A 14,443-nucleotide genomic window follows, 5' to 3' on the forward strand; every position below is an offset into this window, starting at 1 on the left:
TTCTTGCTTCAAGATTAGTCTTTGAAAGACTTTGCAAATGGATAGAAGCAGAACAACATTGTCTTTGCTGATCTTCATACTCTTTTACTCCCCCTGAGATATACAACTTTAGGACACCTTTGATGTTCGTCCTTGAAGTTCCCTTCATTTGGAAATTGCCACAGTTTCCAAGTTTTAGAAACCTCAGTTTGCTTGCTACACAAGATTCAGATTGCCACACTCTGTAACTTGAAATAGAAGAAACTATGATTGTATAACCATAAATTCATCTCAAATATACACATCTGAGTTCTCTTATACAGATATTGCAAATATCCAGCTCCCATCAAGATATTTAACAGAATTAGTATGCTACCTCATAGACTCTTGCCTTCTTCTTTGGTGTGTGAAGATAATTGAGAACTCATGGCTAGAAGAACTGCTTCTCAGTCCAGCATCCAAGTTCTAAACCTAATAAGTACTAAGTCTTCCTTCAAAGTAATTACCAGCTTTTCAGTTAAAATTTGCTACTCACACTAGGTCATTCTGAATGATTACCTCTTCACATTTATACTTTCTTTTCTTGGCAAATAAATACAAATAGAACTGAAGATCTAGAGATGATGTTGTAACATCATATATGACATCATCCTTCATGGTTTTTGGTTCACATCTTTAATGTCAAATTGACAACACTCGGGGTAATAACAGAATAATCCAATTATCACCAATATCCAGACATGTCAAGGGATAAAGTAGCCAGCATCTCAATAAGCTTTTCTTCAGACTTTCATTCTGATTTTGAGATGATAGATGCCATAGTCTGTACCTATAGAGGAGATTCCCTCAGTTAGGTTTCTGGAACAGACTTAGATATAGCATGACACTAATTTAGTCAGGTTCATCTGACTTCCTTGATTTCAAACAAACTACCCTTTCTGGATAACAACTAGGGTTGTACACATTCTTGACCATATTTCACTGTGATTGAGACACAGTATTCAGCTCCAACAACTGCTCTATGGTTATGAATACTTATTTGGTTTCGTTGATCAGAGGAAACTCCCAGATATAAGCTCTTCTTAAGTACAACATAAAGGATCAGAAAGTAATACCTTCATGAGTTTTCTTAGTAGCACTGATCACATGTTAATCGTGTCCTGATTAACTTAGTCAGATGTCTCCTCTTCTAGATCAGGAGTAGGTTCCAAACCAATATTCTCACACTACATTAGTTTAGCACCAGAACATTTGTTCTTCAGCAAGTAGCATCATACCAGTTCTTAATGTCCTAACATCTAGTAGGACATTTGTTCCTCCTTCTAGGAACACTCAGCCTTGAAATATTCAAGGTGCACACTTGTAGATAATTATGAATATCATTGATCAGTTGACATTCATCAGCTCTAATAAACCATTCCATTATGAGTGGACTTGAGAGATTACTCAAGTATCTTTGACACTTTAATTATAGCTGTCAATTTCTGCCATACATTCTGTTGAACCTTCATAGCCCTAGGGTTTCTCAGAGACTATGCAGCGGAAAATAGTCATACCTCAACAGAATTCACACAATGCTTACTTTAAATGTTAGTTGTAAGCATGACAACAACATATTGATTAATGCTCAATCTTGCACAATGTTTGCTTCTGCATCAAGCAACATACTAGACCTAACCAAAATCCTGACCTGTCAAACTCACATAAATACAAAGGTTACCTTATCAATATCTTCACTCCCGCATGAAGGTTTTGATGTAATTCTTCTCTGTCCATAGATACCAGTCGAATTAGTTCTGAAATTCAAGTTCTTCACTCCCGTATGAAGTCTTTGGATTTAGCACTCCTTGTTCCAGCATCACAGCTTTTAGGTCAGGTTGGTCTAATCATATAGGTCCATCCTCCACTTCAAGGGACCATACAATATGAACATTCTTTGTTCAAACAATCTTCTACCTTTACCACAACCAGAATTTATCCCTCATGGATCTCATCCAGAAACAGACAGGATGCCTGCTTTGATACCAATTGAAATTCTGGTATGACATACTCGGATGTCATTCACGATGTCAAGACATCTGATTTGTTATTAATGTAGCAGAGGCAGAATAGAAAGATCCCTCATTTATTAAGTACTCCTAAACCGGAGTCAATGAGACTTGGGATCACACATGTTCAGTAAATATAACCAGATTGAAACATTTATATGGTTCTGTTGGTTCTGTTCAGGAACAGCTAACACTTCTGAACCTGATGTTATAAACGATGTCATAATATTCATAACTGAACAAACAATATAGAAGATAAATAACATAGTTATTTGTTAACCCAGTTCGGTCTAACTACCTACTCTGGGGGCTACCAAGCCAGGGATGAAGTTCACTATCAGCAGTATCAATTCTGAGTTAAACCTCCAGTTTACACCTCCTCACTTAATCACTACCCAATGACCCTTCTACCTAGGTCCTCCCTAGATATGGAATATCTCCATTCCACTCCCAATCATAGCAATGATGTCTAGCAGTCAACAACTCAGCCACTACATCGACGGTCTAATTTCCAACATTCTAAGCACACAAATAAAGATCTCTTGAAGTTGCTTCAAGGCTTCCTCCAAGAATAAAACTGCACTCATTGCTTCACAGCTTCTGAGTGAGTAAAATAAACCTCCTGCCTACAGGCTTCGAGGCACAAATCAGTGACCATCCCACAAACCGGGTGGTTCACTTACACGGCTAACCCTAAAGACTACATCTTTCTAAAATCCGGCTAGCTTGCTAAACTAGGTTACAAAGGTTTATATTTATAACCTAATCCCAGTTGAACTTGGGCTTACAAATCACAACACTCCTTGCTGTTACAAATATGCAGAAATATTCTGCTACAAATAAGGTCTTTTAATCATGAGTTTCCTAATTTATCTCCTAAATTAGAAACTGTTGAATCTTCAATCTTCTGATCTGATTCTTCCTGAATCTTCAATCTTCTAATATGATTCTTCAAATATTCTTTTGACCTTTCAATTTGCGCCACATAGGATTACAAAATATTATTCGAATATCCTGTATCTGTTTAGTACAAACTGAATCTTCCTTTCAGTTCTGCAGGTGCGATGTCATGAGTTGATGTCATGACATTCCATATAACATCTTGCTTGTACCTATTTTGTTCATTTTCTATTTGCAAGATTCACAATTATATTATGTTTTACTACTATTATGTTTTTGCCAAACATAGATGTCAATCAGCCAATAAAAGCACTAACACAATCCTATTAACATACATCTAACAGTTAATAACAGTTTATAGGGCGCAAAAAGTAAAGAGCGGAAAGTAAAATCCTACGCTATTACATCGCTTTGGGAGAGATACATAATCGGTGATGCAGAAAATAAAGCCCTAATTAAAACTATTACATCCCATATACAATTACATAATTATCAAAATTTGTGGGAAAATAAAGTGCGGGAAATTAAATATCCTAATTAACTATTACAAACCATGAGCAATTACATAAAATTATAAAATATGCGGAAAAGTTAATAGCAGACAAATCGGGGAATCGAGAGAAGGTTGAGGATGGAGAGAAAGAGATTTGGTGTTAAAAGAATATTTTAAGTTTAAAAAAATTAACCTAAATCTAATTATTATTCTAGATAACCTAATTATGTACAAACTAAATCAAATTAAAACTAATTAAATATTTGATTAAAAATTTAATTTAATTATTGACCTAAAAGAAAATCTAATCACAAATTATAAATAAATATTGAAAGTTAAAAAAAACAATTAAACCTAAAAACCTAATTATTTTTATATTTTTTATGATTTTTTTGATTGAAACTAATTAAATGAAATATTCTAATTGAAATTAAAACAAAATTAGTTTAAAAAAAATAAAAGTAAAAGTTAATTGGTTAGTTAAAACCCTAATCCTAATTATGTCATGGTTTTAATTGGTTGATAAGCATAATTAAGTTAATTAATTAACGAAAATTGAAAAAGAAAAAGGTGAAAAAAATTGGAAAAAAGAAATGCAGGACGCTGGGCTCGAACCCAGGTCCCTTTGGTCATAGATCTCCCCTCCTTGCCAGCTAAGTTGTGTTATGAAGCTACCAACAAACAATTAAATGGTAAATTAAAAAAATAAGTCAAGGTGGGGCCCTCCTGTTTCACGAGCAACCAATCAAAAGTGGAGAGAGGGACGAATTTTGTTGACTGGCCAGTGGCAAAGCGTGAAAAGGCCACGCGTACGGTCAAATGGTCAAAAATACTATTCATCGTTTTCTTCTTTCCAACCCAGAAATTTCTACGAAACTGCTACGCATTGGCTGCAATTTTTGCTACGATTTTTTGTAGCGAAATCTGCATAAATCAAATCTTGGAAAATACGAATTAAACATTAATCATGATAGCTCAAATCACTTAAATCATGTGCTACGAACTCAATGGAGGGGTCGTTTTTGCCTGAAAATGTTTGGAAAATAAAATACGAAACAAGAGAGCTAGAATCCCTAGATATGGCATTTCTACCTTGATGCGTTCAACCACCCATGTAACCAACCAGACCTGTTCTAAATGACTTGAGGGACACGTTAATATCATTCAATCTCATTAAAATGCAATAACATAACAAATCTGAAAGTTTGAAATATGAATGAAGTTTAGGATTATGGCATGTGAATTCCAGGTATGAATGAATGCTACAAACTACCTGGACTTACTTTATGATCCCTCGAAAATTGAATGGGTTGAATTGTAGACCTTGAATTTGCCTGGAAAGTATGATATGATCTTTCCCTAGTTTTGAAGAAATTTCTCTCTTTGCAAACTCTATTCTCTTGCTATCTTTCTTGTCCCCCTTAGGTCTGATCATGTTAGGTATATATAGGGCTTGAGATTAGGGCAAGAGTCTTGGAAAAGAATCAAATAATTGGTGACAAGGAAATTGAAAAAGATTGTATACAAAATCTTTCTAATTTTGGCCAAAACCTCTTATAATGGGAGCTCCACGAATTTAGACTCTTTTATGATGTTATTCGGGCCTTTGGATGATTAAAAGTGAACCCACACAATTTATTTCATGATTTTAGCTATTTTTCTTAATTAATTTAGCTTTTAAATGAATATAAATCTAAATAAATTAAATAAAGGTCACAAAAATATGAGGATAAATTTATAGGTCCCTTTTTAGGTCACAAACATGTTTAGAGTCCAAAACTTAGAAAGCCTAGGATGTTATCTACAAGCTCCTTTTGGTTTCATCTCAATTGAGTCTACCATGTTCATGTATCACTCCTTGAGAAAAAGTGACTTTTTATTGACCTTCAAAAGGACTCGTAATGTTTTGGCCTATATCTTTCAAATGAAGCATTTTTGGCCAAGTCCTTGGATAGAGAAAATTGTAGAGAATGAAATTTCCTTTAAAATGAGCTTTCGTTGGACAATTTTTGATGAAGCATGTGAAAGTTATGGCTGGTCAAAGTTAAGTTGACTTTCCTTTAGAAAACCCTAATTTAGCAACTTTGACTTTTGATGATCGTTGAGCTTTTCTTGATGAATCATGATCAACCCTTGATCAAATGATGAATGTGACCTCAAATCCTTGATGTTAACCAAAAATCTTGAAGTTTGACTGTATATTGACCATAGTTGACTTTTAAGTCAATATAGTCGACTGTTGATCATTTGAGCAATTGACTGACCAGCTTTGCACTATAAGGCTTGAAACTTGGCATGCGAATACTTTGAGACGTGTGAGATGCTATGAAGCCCATTTGAGGCCTTGGAGGTTCCATTTCCTTTAACTAAATTAAAACCCTAGTTAAGGGTCTATCACTTAGTAGAGGCTTTGCTTGAGGAAACCTTGAGTCTTCTTGAACAGTTGAGAACCCTATGAGATGAGGAGATCAATTTGAAACAAATTGTCTTGAATATATGAGGGTAAATTTGAGGGTGCAACAGACATGCCCAGAGAACTTGGTCCAAAGTATCGTGCCAATTTCTTGGCTTCTTCCCTATATTTTTCTTAATTAGGCATATTATGACATTATTGGCAGCCTCGTCTTGGCCATTTTCCTGAGCATAATAAGGGATAGATGTCAATAATATAAATCCTACTTCCAAAACAATTTCTTTCATCTTTCAAAGTGAACACTGATCCTTGGTCAGTCGTAATGGTCTCGGAATCCCAAACCTATAGATAATATACTTTTGAATAAAATCAATTATCGCTTCCTAGTCCACATTAACCAAAGGTGTTGCTTCTATAAACTTGGTAAAATAATTTATCCCGACCAATATATATTTTTGCTGTTTGGACAAGGTTGGTCAAATTTCCCCTATCAAATCTAAAGCCCTGCCTTGAAAAGGCCATGGTTTCACAATCGCATGCAGCTCACTTGCGGGAACATGTTGAATGTCTGCGTGCTTTTGAAATTCTTGACAATCTTTAGAAAAGTCAATACAATTATTCAATATCGTAGGCCAATATATACCTTGACAAAGTAACAGCCATTTCATTTTATGGCCTGCTTGGTGAGCGCCGCACGAACCACTATGGACGTCATTTATTGCCAAGTAGGCCTCATTTTCACCAAGACATTTAAGACACCTTCAAGGGTATTTTTGACTAACTCATTTCCAATACTAACATAGCTTAATGCCCTATATTTGACTTTCGATTAGTTGTTCTCGCTGGGTTTTCAAGATATTCTAGTATTGGTTTTTGCCAATCAGAGCTTAACATGTTGTCAATGGTAAAAAAAATTGTAGACTTCGCCTATCTCTCTTCCCCCTCCCCCAAGTTTTACCATTGAAGAAACTGGGGAGAATGGGATGGTCGGTGTTATCCTTTCTCGAACTTTGATAATCTCTTCCAGCTTATCTTTTGACACTTTATACCTGGAGGCAATCTGCGCCAAGTCATTCGCCTCTTAATTTTCCAATCGAGGTATGTGCTAAATGTCGACTAACTCGAAATGTTCCAAGAGTCTATTTACTGTGACAAAGTACATTACTTAGTTTTCCTTAATGCATTTATATTTTCTTGTTATTCGCTTCACCACTAGCTCAGAGTTGCCTTTTATTTCGACTATTGTTGCCCTCAAATCTAGCAAGGTTTTGAGACTAGTAATCAAAGCCTCATACTGCCTCATTATTTGAACAAAATCCTTCAGCCTTGTACTTAAACTTTGTCGGGATTCCGGAAATTATCAAAATTGCGACGACGCTCCTATTTTTGCGACTAGACCCATCGAAGTATAACTTCCAACGTTTCAAATATACAAAATTATGGGTTGTTTCGACTATCGCATGGTCTATAATAAAGTCGGAGATAAATTGCCCTTTCATGGACTTTAGAGGCACAAATGTCAGGGAGTATTTAGTCAAAGTAAGTGCCCATTTCCCAATTCGACTATGCAAAATTGCTTTAGACAGCATATGTTTAATAACATAAAAATGAGACGAAACGTAAACATCGACTGGCTTTATATTTTGCTTCAATTTTATACAAGAAAAATATAATATAAAAAAAAATTCTATACTGTTATAAATAGTTTCAGCATCATTTAATAGTTGATTGAGGTAATAAATGGCTCTTTCGATGCCATTATCATCCTTCTATACTAACATACTTCCTATAGTCGAGTCTGATGCAACTATGTACAACTTCATATTTTTATTCCTACTTGGAGCTAGTAAGATTGGAGGTATCTAAGATATTCTTTGATTTTGTCTAAGGCCTCTTGTTGCTCTCTTCCCTATCAAGAATCACTTTCTTTCTTGAGTCAAAGTAATGGCGAGAAGGCTTTCTCTTGCCACCTAAAATAGATATAAATCTCTTCAAGAAGTTTATTCTCCCCAACAAAGACTAGAATTGTTTCTTCATCGAAGGAGGATTAAGATCCAAAATTGCTTTTGTTTTATTTTGATTGATCTTGATGCCTTTTTTGTGCACAACGAATCCAAGAAAATCTACTGCATGGATACGGAAAGCACGTTTTAATGGATTCATTTTTAATCCATATTTTCTCATCCTCTCAAAAGATTATCAAAGATGGTCTAGATGACCATTTTCAAATGAATACTTTATCAATATATCATAAATATAAACTTGCATAAAATTTTCCATAAAGTCATGAAATATTGAATTCATAGCCCTTTGATATGTTGCTCCAGCATTTTTTAGACCAAAGGGCACTATCCATTTGTAGGTTTCTGAAGCACCTGGGCATCAAAATGTCATTTTGGGTACATCTTCTTCAGCTATACAAATTTGGTTATATCGAAAAATAACCATCTAACATACTAAAGTATTCGAAACCTGCGGTCGATTCAACCAACATCTCTGCCACAGGCGTCAGATACTTGTCCTTAGGTGTGGCATTATTCAAATCCCTAAAGTCTATGGAGACTCAAAGAGACCCATTTTTCTTTATCATAGGCACAATATTAGCTAACCCCTCGACATACCTGGCTGTTCTAATGAACTTGCTCTTGAGCAGCCTTTCGATTTCCTGCTTGATCTTTGACATGATCTTTGGGGCGAATGTTTGAGGTAGTTGTTTTATAGGCCTTTAATCTGGTCGAATTGGTAATTGCAATTCTACTACACTCCGACTCAAACCAGGCATCTCTTTGTAATCCCAAGCAAAACAATCCTTATATTCTTTCAGTAATTTGACCATCTTCAGTTTCATGTTTGGTTCAACCTTTGAATTTATGTAGGTTGGTGTTTTTATTTCTCCATCACCTAGATCTATCTCTTCGAATGGATCTTGGAACTGCATTCTTTTAATGGAATTCAACAAGTATTTTTCAAACCCCAAAGGCTTATTTTCATAAATACAATCAAGCCTCCAGCTTTCCGATGATGTTGTTTTTCTGAAATGACCATCTTCATTATTTTCTATCATGGCTTCAACAACCAAATTTTGCAACTTCTCGGCTTCCAAAGCCGGCTTTAACCTCTTCTAAGCCAGATAGGCCAAAATCCGTGCCAAATAATAAGACTCAGTGGTCATTTTCATTAACCATGGTCCACCTCGTGGTGATAATTTCCCTCTCTCTGACACTTGGCTCTACTGCATCCTCCTTATCCCATATGAAACCATAATTGAGGTATAGGTTCAAAAGTGGTACTGCACTTTCTTCAGAGGTAGAAACTTCTTCAGCCTCATAGAAAGGCACTATTTTGGCTAAGTGTCAATCGAAATGCTTTCTCCCAATCTTATTTACAACAGTCTTGTAATAACTTTGGTCGGCTTCGATGTTTTCGACAATGTCGTCCTGACGCCATATAGCAATTCTCTGGTGAAGAGTTTATTGAACAACACCAATACCATGTATCCATTCATATCCCAATAACAAATTGTAATTTTTATTTGACGCGATCACCATAAATAGTGTCGACCTTGTGGTGGTGCCTACAAACAACTTAACTCTTATAACTCCTAAAATATTACTGGTTTTGCCCTCATAATTCGAAAAAACCATATTATGAGGTCGGAGTTCAGTGTCTGACTTTCCCATTTTTCTAAATAAGGAATGTAGCATCAAATTGACTGTCGCACCTCCATCTACAAAAACTTTGTTCACATCCATATTATCCACTGCCGTTATAAATAAAGTCTTTAAATGGTACATCATCCCTGGATCAAGTTTTTTAAAGATGGCTTTTTATTCTTCGACTACACCATTACTTATGACATAATAACATAGTGACTTTTCATAAGCCTCTTCATTCTGTACATAATCTTCCTCAGGCTCAGACACTTCCAACACTCGATCATACTCTGTTGGAAGAACAAAAAACAATACTGCAGTGATTTATTAAATCATCTTCCGATCCAGTATCGAAATAATATTCCAACATTTCATCATCTTGTAGAGGACTGTACTCAGGATCTCCCTCATCACGTTGTGAGGAGTGTAATCTGGAAATTCACTCGAAGTGGCTCCATTCTATCCAAGATGTGCTGCCCTCATAAATAACCTATGATTGGATATCTTCTTTTCTTCTTCATTCAACCTCCTTGGATAAGCTTATTTCTGAATGTTGGCTCCGACAGCCTATTGTTTTGTTGTTGAGGCTTCCCTTTCAGCCTTATTTTTCCTGCGGTGACGCCTCCATTGCATCCTCGTCATCTGGTTCTTACCCTTGTAGTTTAGCAACACATAAGGGCGCCACTTCGACCCGTTACTAATGTCTTGACTTGGCGCCCCCTACTTTTGGGTCAAGAACCTTCGACTTCGGTCGTTTTCCTCCCTTTTGATTCATTGGCTTCGCCCACTTCCCTTGTGGGGCATCAGCATGATGGCGAAATGTCCTTTTCCGAGGTTGTTGGAACTACCTCCTATATTCATCGCTTCGATGGGGAGCTCCTCGTTTTTCAAAGACAAACCTAGGAGTCCAAGGCCTTCCTCTTTTGGGATCATATAGCCTTGCATATTCAACCATTTTTGCAGCGTCCTCGTCGTACAATGCGTTGCACCTTGGACACAATCTAGTTTTAAAATTATTCAACTTGCATTTCATAACTTTGGTTAGTGTTATGAATTAAGGGATTGAAAATCGTCCTAATTTGCTATGTTAAAGAACTCACCATTTCATGGTTGCTTTCATGCATTTGTTGCCTGATAGATGTCATAGACATCGTGCTCAACGATGGTGTAATTTGGGGGATATAACTTGTCCCTCTAAATAGCAGGAGTGTTCAACCCAGATTGTTCATGGTCGACGTTGAAGCATGATAGGAAAAAGGTGGTGTAATTTCCATTGCATTGTTTGTATAATTTGATGCATTGGTTTGAAGGCCTGCCATAGCTAACAAAGGCATACCATATGGGTACGTTTTATTATTTGTCACCATTGAAAAGCCGAGAACAAAACGGTATCCTAGGTTCACCAAGATTTGGCCTTGGGGAACTTAATATCAGGGAAGCATTCACATTTTGTTCTGGTGGTATGACCGTTGTCAGCGTCTGTGATGATAACGAAGTAGATGTCCCAACGGGGGTTAAAATAGTTGTTTCTCCGGCTGTTGATGCTGCTAGTTATTCTCCACTGCTTTGCGGTTATTTTGGGATTTATTACTAAATGGTCGGACCATTTCTGAAAGGCCTCTACTACTCCTTAAATTCATAAACCAAAGGATGAGAACAATGTTAAACTACACTTATGAATTGTGAAAAGACTGGAACAAGGGTCCCACTGGGTGTTCCAATTTGCTTACCCTGAATTTTGGTAAACAGCCTCTAGTTTCTTATTAAAGGTTACTTGCAGGATTAACTAGGAAATATTAGGACTTAGCGATAAAGTCTTAACAAGTTAGTTTTGATTTTGTTGTGACGTGGATGTTTAATTAATTGAAAGGTTCATAAAAACTTAAATCTTTGAACGAAACAAAGGAAATGACTAAAAATATGCAAGGGAAAAAGATAAAATATTTGAAGGAAAAAACTTGAAAGAAAAGAGAAGAGAAGCTTTATATTAGAATGAAAGAAAAAATTGCTTGAAATTTATAAAATTGAACACATACATACAAACGTTAGATAACACTTTTTCTGTCTTTGATGCGGATACTTTGAGTTTTTTAGGAAATGTAATAAATGCAGACCCTTAAAACTGAACACAAATGCTACTTTGGCTATGTACAATGGTTTGCATATTCAACATCCTCTTTTTTCACTTTTTATTCTCCACATCATCTTCTCCTTCTTCCATATAATAATTCGACATTCATTTAATTTTTACTCACTACAATGGTTTTGTTTAATAAAATTCAACACCCAATCCCACCATTTTAAACAATCACAACAACCAATAAAATTTTGCAAAGTAATATATGTGGGCCCACACTTTCTCATTCAACATGTTGAATGTTTTCAACACATATTAATCCACATCACTTTCAACTCTTTATTCAACACCTCATTGCACCTATTCAACTATTGAATAATTTTTTCAACACCCCCATTGTAAATGGTCTAGAGATCCTTAAATAACCTACAATGGTCAACTAAGCAAAATCTGTCACGTTTCTAATCCATACAAATTTCGTCCTACAAGCTTCCACGTGTCCTCAAAAACTGTCTATCTCTATCCACTTAAGATTTGTCTTGACTATATTTTATGACAGTAAAGAAAACCCAAATTTTGCTAAGCCTTTAGAATTGCATGACTCTGGCTCCCTAGTAATATGATTCCGACTAAAATCCATGGGTGATGTACTTCGACGAATCTGGATTAAGTTAACCAAACTCTCCGGTCGACTGAGACTTTTTCAACCAAAACATGAGCGTTTCTGCGTTTATACTTATACTTTCAGTACATTGACCTTTATGCCTTGTCCTACATATGTGTCAAAATTTTCAAAGTAACAACTATTTGGAAGATCCGGTAAACTTATTTTATGTCACAAAAGATTACTGGTGAATTACTAGATGAGTTTGATTATGTGTCTGCCTTGGTAGTGGGTTTGATAGCTTGCACACTTGCAACGGACGTTGATTTCTCTCAACTGGACTGAGAGCAAACCTGCTTAGTGCTGAGGCAAATAGAGATGTGTCAGGAGGCTAATTGCTCTTCTTTTAAGTGTTGGTATTCTTGTTTGCTTTCTCCGAGTTGCCTCTCACAGAAGATTTCTTGCTTGGTTCTAAGTGTTGTTGGACTCTGTCTAGATCCCTTGTTTCGAAATTTTTACCCACATACCACTTTTAGGCTATGTTTGGGAGTTTGGAGGGGAAGGGAGGGGAGGGCTTTGAAAAATATGAAGAATTGAATGAAAAGGATAAAAAGATTTTGGGTAGGAGGGTTTTGGAGGGTTTGAGTTTATTCATAACACCAAAAACCCCATAAAATGAGGGAACTCAAAAATTGTATTGTAGGAGGGTTTTGAAGGGCTTACATAAATTTTTCAAATATGTTTTAGGTTGTTATAGTATTATGAAAATTAAAAATTTATTAATGATAATGACTCTTTTATCATTCTAAACAAAATCATTTTTTCAAAAAATGTCAAATATTTTCCTATGTTTTTTTAAAATTTTATTTTTGGAAGCCTCCCCCTCCCCTCCCCTCCAAACTCCCAAACATAGCCTAAAAGCATCCGCCCAATATACCATGTTTTATAGAATTTATTACCCATTATACCATACATTTCACTCATTATTCCCAATATACCATGTTTTAAAAAAAAAATTGTTACATAGAACTGCTGCCTAATGAAATGGCGGCTCTACTTAAAATTAAAAAGCATCCGCCCATTGAAAGCGTGGAGCATTGTAAATTGAATTTTTTTAATTAATATTTAATATGAATAAATATTAATATAATAATATATATATTAAATTAAATATAAATAAATCATTTTTAAAATAAATACTATAATTACAAATAAATAGGAATGCTTAACAAGTATTCCTGGGAAGTGTTTCAAAAACCGTACCACACATTAAACCGGTGAGGATATCGAGTCACTGATTTATTGATAGAACCGCATGATTAAACCAGATTTAACCGGATAACTCGGTTAAATAAATCGGTCACTATAACAAAACTATATAGGTATAAAACATGTTGAACCGCATCGCAACATCTTTATTTTTATTTTTTATTTTTATTTTATTTTTCATTAAAATAATCAAAACGATGTCGTTTAATTTTTTAAATTAAAAAAAATTAAAAATGCATTTAAACCGCCAGTTTAAGAAAACCGTCGATTTTTTCGGTTTTACCGATTTACACTGATTTTGACTGATTCACACCAGTTCAATGACAAATTCGATCCAGCAATTGAACCAGACCGGTTACCTAGCTGATTCCCAATTTGACCGGTCTAACCGATCGGTCCGATCCAATTTTTAAACCACTGCCTGAAACATTTGTTAACATGACCATTTTAATATTTATAAAGAAACATTAAATTAAAATGCATTTAAAAATTGAATTTTTTAAAAAAAAATCGTTTTACAGGCTTCCAGCATTTCATTGGGCGGAGCCTTTCATTTTTTTAACATGTCCGTCATTCATTTGGTTGAAAATAAATATTTTACACACTTCTGCCCACTTAATGGAAAATATTTGCAACACAATCATAACACATGTACTTACACACAACCAATCACATTTTTTTATTAATTAAAAATAAAATTGTCTCCCTCCTCTTTTATCTCAATCACCCCATGATGCCAATTAAAAATGAAATTAAAATTTAAATAAATTTAAATTCTCTCTATTAAAATATGGGTTTAGGTTGTGTCATGTAAGTATTTCTCCCAATCAATTGGGAGGTGCTTTGTCAAACACACATTTTTTTTTTTGAAAGTGTGGTATTTTGAGAATATTGATGGAAAGAATGGTACTTTGGGATTTTGTTTCTAAAAACATGGCAAGGCAGTAATTCCCTTGTTTCTTTGTTATGTCTGGTTGTCTATTTTTTTGTTTCTTTTACTTTTGAGT

The sequence above is a fragment of the Vicia villosa genome, linkage group LG3, assembly GCF_029867415.1.
Source record: "Vicia villosa cultivar HV-30 ecotype Madison, WI linkage group LG3, Vvil1.0, whole genome shotgun sequence".
Taxonomy (NCBI): domain Eukaryota; kingdom Viridiplantae; phylum Streptophyta; class Magnoliopsida; order Fabales; family Fabaceae; genus Vicia; species Vicia villosa.